General features: G+C 38.0%; 1 pseudogene across 1 annotated transcript; it reads left to right on the top strand.

Moving 5' to 3' along the window:
• Positions 1-6,794: 6,794 nt before the first annotated feature.
• LOC116556277 lies at positions 6,795-7,953 on the top strand (annotated as a pseudogene). Its single transcript, XR_004270920.1, has one exon. The product of XR_004270920.1 is annotated as a eukaryotic translation initiation factor 3 subunit I pseudogene (transcript).
• The last annotated feature ends 377 nt before the right edge of the window (positions 7,954-8,330 follow it).

The raw sequence follows: 8,330 nt of genomic DNA, 5'->3' as shown, positions 1-8,330 counted from the left end.
GCCTGGCATTTAATGATCAATATTTTGCATATTATTCTTATTGTTACACAATATGTTTAATCCATCTGGCATGCATTTTTATGGGTGCATCAGATAAAGAGTTATGTTTGTTTCCTAAGGCTTCTCTAACAAAGTACCACGAACTGGATGAATTAAACAACACAAATTTATTCCCTCACAGTTCTGTAAGCTAGAAGTCTAAAATGAAGGTGTCAGCAGAGCTGTGCTCCCTCTGAGACCCTGGAAAGAATTCTTCCTTGCATCTTCCTGGGTTTCTGGTGATGGCCAGCAATCCCTGGTTTCCTTGGCTTGCAGCTGTATCTCCAATCTCTGCCTGTCATCATATGTCATTCTTTCTGTGCCTCTGTCATCACATGGTGGTTTTCTTCTTCTTAAAAGAACACCAGACATAACTAGATCTGGGCTCAAATCACTGTATCACTCAGGGTTCTCCAGAGAAATAGAACCAATAGTATATTGGTATATGATATTATATATAAAGAGAGGGAAATTATATTTTTATAAATACATGTGTGTGTATAATATATTTTCATTCATCATATTATACATAGAGAGAGAGAGAAATATTATAGAGAGAGAGAAAGAGAAATATTATAGAGAGAGAGAAAGAGAAATATTATAGAGAGAGAGAAAGAGAAAGGAATTGGCTCAAGCAATTGTGGGGTCTGGTATGTCCAAAATCTAGCAGGCTGGAAATTCAGGTAAAAGCTGACATTGCAGTCCTAACTCCAAAATCTGTAGGCATATTGGCAGACTGAAAACTCAGGGAGGATTTCTCTGTTATACTCTTGAAGCAGAATTACTTCTTTTTCAGAAAAATCTCAGTGTTTGCTCTTAAAACCTTCAACTGATTAGACGAGACCCAACCACATCATGGACAGTAAACTACTATACTTAAAGTCAACTGATTTCAATGTTACTCGCACCTACAAAATACCTTCACAGCAACACCTACACTAGTGTTTGAATAACTGAGTAACAAAGCCTAACCAAGTTGACACATAAAATTAACCATCACAGTCACATTCACAGGTACCAGGCACGTATCTTTTTTAATATGTACAGGTAGATTTTTTAAAAATCAACCCATAACAAGAGTCCACATTAATTTTATTTTCAAACAGACAGCTAGTTGTCCCAGCAGTGAATATTGAAAAGTTGTTTCTACAGACTTGAAATGCTTACACATGTCCATGTACTAAATATTTATGTACATCTCCTTCTCAGATCTATATTCTAGTCTAATTATCTATTTTCCTCATGCCAATGCTATACTGTTTTATTTCCTATATCTCTATTGTATGTTTTTTTTTTTTGTTTTTTTTTTTTGTTTTTTTTTGAGACGGAGTTTCAGTCTTGTTACCCAGGCTGGAGTGCAATGGCGCGATCTCGGCTCACTGCAACCTCTGCCTCCTGGGTTCAGGCAATTCTCCTGCCTCAGCCTCCTGAGTAGCTGGGACTACAGGCACGCGCCACCATGCCCAGCTAATTTTTTGTAGTTTTAGTAGAGACGGGGTTTCACCATGTTGACCAGGATGGTCTTGATCTCTTGACCTTGTGATCCACCCGCCTCGGCCTCCCAAAGTGCTGGGATTACAGGCTTGAGCCACCACGCCCAGCCTATTGTATGTTTTAATAAGTCAAGCTCTTCCTTTTTTTCAAAATTTTCTTGTCTATTCTTTCATATTTTTTCTTCCAGATGAACTTGAGAATTGCTTTGTTTAGTCATCTAAATGTTTCCCACTGGAGGACTTCTACTGAAACATAGTGTGTTGACCAAATGCTCCTATTTCTCTACTTCATAAAATCCTACAAATATGAAAGTAAAGCAGAAGAAAAAGATGTGCAAACACATCTAGATAATATGAACTAGAGAGGAGTCAATAGTAGACTCAAAATTTTAGAACTGTTTTGAAGATGGAAAGCAGGAGAAGAAGCAGTGACTAATGAAGCAGCACAGGGAAAATGCAGCCCTGTTGCCTGAAGAGGGAACTGTGAAATGTGAAGGTTTCCCTGGAGATGGGGTAGGGGTGGGGCAGAAGACTCAGAAGCAAAAGGCGGCGCAGTAGGTGGAGGTGTGGAGCTGCAAATGGGTTGCAAGTTTCATCCTCTATTCCAACCCTGGGGATACCTCAGAAGTAAACGGAAAACTACAGATTTGAAGAACCTAAGTAAAGACTGTGAGGAACCCTAGGGAGACAGAGGGTGGTTCTGATCTGAGTATGGGGAGGAGAGAGCAGCTCAGAGCAGAAAAGCACCAGGCACCATTGTTAGGGGAGAGTCTCTGAGCTGTGTTTGTGCACCACACTGCCCTGGATGGGTCATGTCCCCCATCGGCCCCTACAGGATAGAAAAACAACAGCTCCAGAGGGCACCACAGAAGGAGTGGGAGAAGTGCCCAGGAAGCAACTGAGACTAAGCCCAAAAGCAGGAGACAGCAGGTGCAGGACACCAGCAAGCCCCTAGGAGCGCTCTCTTCCCCACACTCCTCCACAGTCATCAGGCTTGCCAGTTAGGAACACTCTCCCAGTTAGGAGATACACTCCTCAGAACACAAGAGTGCTCGGAATGCTGCCCTTACCCCCAGCAAGCAGGGTCTCCATTGAGCACTTAGCAAAGGCTGGAGGGCAGGTAGAGGTGTGAGCACCTCTCATTGCCATGCTCCTTTCTTAAAGCCCACGGGAGCAGTGCATGCTGGGGCCTAGGCATGGGCCTCTTTCCCAGTAACAATTTAAACCAAAAAGCTAATAACCTGGCCCCTGGGGAAAATGAATCCCCAAGCAAAAATTACCAGACATCTGAATAACATCACCGTTAGAAAGTAAACAAACTGCACAACCTATAGAAGATAAATTAGAACCAATGAAATCACACAGCTTAATAATTTAAAATAAGCATAATAAATAAAGAAAAGGAAAGATAATGGTAACATCAAGCAAGATAAAGCAGTTACAAAGAAGAACCAAATAGGAACATTGGATGCCAGAAATTTAATTATTGAAATAAAGAATCCAATAAATGACATAAATAATAAAAATGGATTCTGCTGGGATAAGTGAGCCAGATTATCAGGTTGATGGACTCTCCCAGCAAACACCGAGAAGAAACAAAGAGTTGGAAAATATAACATAATTAGAAGCTGTGAAGGAAAAGATAAAAGTGTCACCATCTGTGTAATAGGAAGTCCTTAAGAAAAAATGAAGAAAGAGAAGTGTCAAAGAAAAAATAACCAAAGATTTTCTAGTATTAAAGAAAGATGAAAGACTTCAGACTGAAGAGTTTATGGAATGTCTAATAAGATATATATTATTAAAAACCTTGATACTTTATAGGGAAATTTAAAAACACAAAGTCAAAATTCTAAAAGCTGCTAAAGAAAAAAAGGTGATCACCCATAAAGGAATAAGAATCTGATTGATATCTAACTTCTATTCAACAATGACAATAGAGGCAAAAAGACAGGTATGTAATATTTTTAAAGTACTAAAGAACTTCAATCCTCAAATCTATATTCAAAAAACATTAAATAAGAAGATGTCATAAAAATAATCTCCGGAATAAAAGGCTTAAGGAAGTTAACACAGAAAATTCTCTTCTAAAATATTCTGAGAGAATGTATCCCAGTTAGAAGAGAAATAAATCCATGAGACTACTATCAGCTAAAAAGGAAACACACATGGATACATAACATAGAAAAGTTAATTCAAGTATAAAACAGTAGAGAGAGAGGCAGAGGGGTAAAACGAGAGAGAGAGAGAGTGTGTGTGTCCAAAACATTCATAACCACCTGGAAATAAAATTTTAGGCAACATCAACATGACTAGTGGGCAGTGAACGAACAAATGGGGGCTGCAAAGAGGCCAGTGGAAAGTGAGAGTGTCATTTTGTTATAGAGAATGATATAAATGTTGTTGAGAATTGATGAGAAAAAAAAAACATGAATATGATTTTTAAAGTTAAATATAACTACCGAGTATAGAGAATAGAATTCAAACTTTTCCAGCCCTCAGAAAAAAATTCTATTCAATGAAAGATGAGAAAGGAAAAAGGAAGAGGAAAGCAAAAGATATTTAAATATAAATTAGAAGTCAGGTGTCTGAAATAAGTCTTAATATACAATTAATTACATAATTTGTTTTATGGATTGAATCGCGTCTCCTCCAGAAGATTTACTGATGTTCTAACCCTCAGTGCCTCATATTATAACCTTATTTAGAACAGGGTTGTTGCAGATGTAATTCATTACATTAAGATGAAGTCATGCTGGGATAGGGTGAGCCCCTAATCTAAGAGGACTGGTGTCCTCATAGGAAGAGGAAAATGCCATATGAAGAGAGAGAGACACACAAGGAGACATCATGTGGCAATGAAGGCAGGGATTGGAACTGCGCAGCTGTGTGCCAAGGAACCCCAAAGATTGCCAGCAAATCCCTGGACGTTAGGAAGAAGCAAAGAAGAATTCCTCCTAAATACTTTAGTGAGAGCATAGCCTTGCCAACACCTTATTTCAGATTTCAATCCTCCAGAACTATGAGGCAATAAGCTACTGCTGTTTTAAACTGCTCAGCGCGAGCTATTTTGTCATGGCAGCCTTAGGAAACTAACACAATTTACAAACAGATTAAGCTCACTAATCAACAGACAGGCACTTGCAGACTGAGTTTTTTTGAAGCAATATCTAGTGATAGGTTTTCTAAAAGGAATATTTATAAAACAAAAGGTGACAGAGAGGTTACAAATAAAATGATGGAAAAGCTATATGATGCAACTTTGAACCAAATAAGACAGGGGAGCAAATTTTATGTCAAACAACAGATGAAAATATGGTCAGAAAGATAAAACAATTGTGAACGTATATCTGCTTAAAAACATACCTTCAACGTATAAAATGCAACGACCAGCAGAACTAAAGAGAGAACCATATAATAATCATAGTTTGACATTTTTTTTGTAGTCATCTGATTAACTGATGGGATAAGTAGGCAAAAAAATAAGCAATTATAGAGGAGATCTGAATGGCATGATTCATAAACTTGAAATAATAATTATATGAGAACTTTACAACCATCAATAAGAAGAGAGAGAACATTTTTGAGCACACATAAAATATTCAAAAAATTTAACATTTACCAGATCACGAAGGGAGCCTCAGTACATTCTCCCTAAATCATCATCATTCACATTGTTATCTTAACACAATGGATTAAAATTATAAATTATGAATAAAATACCTTTAAAGCTTTGTACTTCTGTTAAGTAGTAAAATAATAATGTTTGGGTTAATAGGAAAATACAAAAGAAATTATAAAATACTTGGAACCAAATGATGATGAGAGAAAATACATGCCAGAATTTCAGAGACACAGCAAAAGCAGACCAGAGAATGAAATTTATAGTTCTCAATAAATTTACTAGGAAAAAAAAATGCTATTGAAAACAAATGAGCTAAGGTTTTAACTGAAAAGATTAGAGAAAGAACAATAGACTGAACACAAAAAATAAGAAAGAAAATAAAGATAAAGGCAGAATTCAATAAAGTAGTGACTACAGCAGCAGTAACTGCAAAATCGATTAAGAATAATTAAAACAAAAGCTGAACCTTTGAAGTGATTGCTAAGCTGTACCAACCTCCAGCAAAAGCTGATCAAAAAGAAGATGCAAAAATATAAAATTCAAAAGGGAAAAATATTCTGCAGCTACCAAAGAGATTAAAATAATTTTAAAATATTAACTATTCACTTATTAAATGAAAACTGACAAAATAGATATATTTATAGAAAAATATAAAATATAAAACTAGCCTAAGAAAAATCAGAAATTTGAAGCAACCAATAACAAAAAAATTGAAATGGTTAAATACAACAGAAAAGACACCCCTACCACATCTCTAAGCAAAATAATAATAATAATTTTTTTGTTTGTAGGCTAGGTGGTTTTACAAATGATATTTCAAATAACAAAGTACTCCTGTCTGGAAAATTTGTTCCAGAAAGTAAGAAAAAAACAAAAAGCAGCACAACTTATTCTATTAGATTAATCTAAAAACTAGTAAGAATAGAGGTGGAAAAAAAAATAGTTCTTTTTTACTTATAAATCCAAAATAGAATATAAGCAACCTGAATTCAACATCACACTTTTTAAAATCATGATTATAAATAAGGTTTATCACAGTAATTTTGAGATAATTTAACAACAGAAATCTGTGACTATAAGCCATACACTAGACCAAGGGAGAAAAATTAAATGATTTTTCAATAGATCCAGAAAAAAATATTTTATAGAAACTTCACATATATATGATAAAAACCCTTTGTAAAATAGGAACAAACAGGAATTCCATTAAGTTAGCAGAGGAGCTATATCCAAAATATACAGTAAGCATCACACTAAATAGATAAGATCAGATATAACACAAAAGATGTCTACTACTACCATTTTTTGATATCCTGCCTAATGCTATATAATACTAATAATAACAACAACAATAAGAGATTTTAAGAATTGAAAGAGAAGTGATAAAATTTCTGTTTTCAAGTTATATGCTCATGTATGAGAAATCTCAATAGACCTAAAGACAAACTGAAAGATCTATTAAGCGTTCAACAGGGAGCTAGATACAAAATCAGTCTACATAAGGCTAGGCATGGTGGCTCACATCTGTAATCCCAGCACTTTGGGAAGCCAAGGCAGGAAGATTGCTTGATAGCAAGAGTTCAAGACTGGCCTGGCCAACATAGCAAGATTTCATGTCTACGAATTTTTTTTTTAAAAAATAAATCAATTGACTCACGTTTCAACCTTCCTCATGTCACCGCCAGGAAGAAGCCGATCCTGCTGCAGGGCCATGAGTGGTCCATTACACAGATTAAGTATAACGGCGAAGGAGACCTCCTCTTTACTGTGGCCAAGGACCCTATCATCAATGTATGGTACTCCATGAATGGCAGAGACTGGGCACCTACATGGGCCATACCGGAGCTGTGTGGTATGTGCATGCTGACTGGAACACCAAGCATGTCCTTACTGGCTCAGCTGACAACAGCTGTCATCTCTGGGACTGCAAAACAGGAAAGTAGCTGGCCCTACCCAAGATCAATTCGGCTGTCCAGACCTGCGGTTTTGACTTTGGGGGCAGCATCATCATGTTCTCCACAGACAAGTAGATGGGCTACCAATGCTTTGTGAGCTTCTTTGATCTTCGGGATCTGAGCCAGATTGACAACAACGAGCCCTACGTGAAGATCCCTTGCAATGACTCTAAAATCACCAGTGCCGTTTGGGGACCCCAGGGAGAGTGCATCATCGCTGGCCATAAGAGTGGAGAGCTCAACCAGTATAGTGCCAAGTCTGGATAGGTATTGGTGAACATTAAGGAGCACTTGCGGCAGACCAACGACATCCAGTTATCCAGGGACATGACCATGTTTGTGACAGCATCCAAGGACAACACAGCCAAGATTTTTGACTCCACAACTCTTGAACATCAGAAGACTTTCTGGACAGAACGTCCCGTCAACTCAGCTGCCCTCTCCCCCAACTATGACCATGTGGTCCTGGGTGGTGGTCAGGAAGCCATGGATATAACCACAACCTCCACCAGGATTGGCAAGTTTGAGGCCAGGTTCTTCCATTTGGCCTTTGAAGAAGAGTTTGGAAGAGTCAAAGGTGAGTTTGGAAGAGTCAAAGGTAACTTTGGACCTATCAACAGTTTTGCCTTCCATCCTGATGGCAAGAGCTACAGCAGTGGTGGCGAAGATGATTACGTCGTATCCACTACTTCGGCCCACAGTACTTCGAATTTGAGTTTGAGGCTTAAGAAGCTGGATCTCCGGCTGGGCGCGGTGGCTCTCGCCTGCAATCCCAGCACTTTGGGAGGCCAAGGTGGGCAGATCACCTGAGATCAGAACTGGAGACCAGCCTGACCAACATGGAGAAACCCTGTCTTTACTAAAAATACAAATTTAGCCAGGTATGGTGGCAGATGCCTGTAATCCCAGCTGCTTGGGAGGCAGGAGAATTGCTTGAACCTGGGAGGTGGAGGTTGCCAGTGAGCTGAGGTCATGAGCCATTGTACTCCAGCCTGAGCAACAAGAGCGAAACTCCGTCTCAAAACAACAGCAAAAAAAAAAGAACCTGGACCTTCATCCAGGCATCCAGGCCAGGAAAGCTTCTGCCAGAAGGTTTTGAACTCTAAGAAATTAATTACTTTGGTAATAAATGGCTTATGGTCAGATTTAAAAAAAAATCAATCAATCTAGAAAAATCAATAGCATTTTTACACTTGCCAACATTAAAACACAAAAAATAAG

Source organism: Sapajus apella, unplaced genomic scaffold (genome assembly GCF_009761245.1).
Source record: "Sapajus apella isolate SASKATOON/1434 unplaced genomic scaffold, GSC_monkey_1.0 scaffold16, whole genome shotgun sequence".
Classification (NCBI taxonomy): domain Eukaryota; kingdom Metazoa; phylum Chordata; class Mammalia; order Primates; family Cebidae; genus Sapajus; species Sapajus apella.
This window is presented reverse-complemented; position numbering and strand designations above follow the sequence as displayed.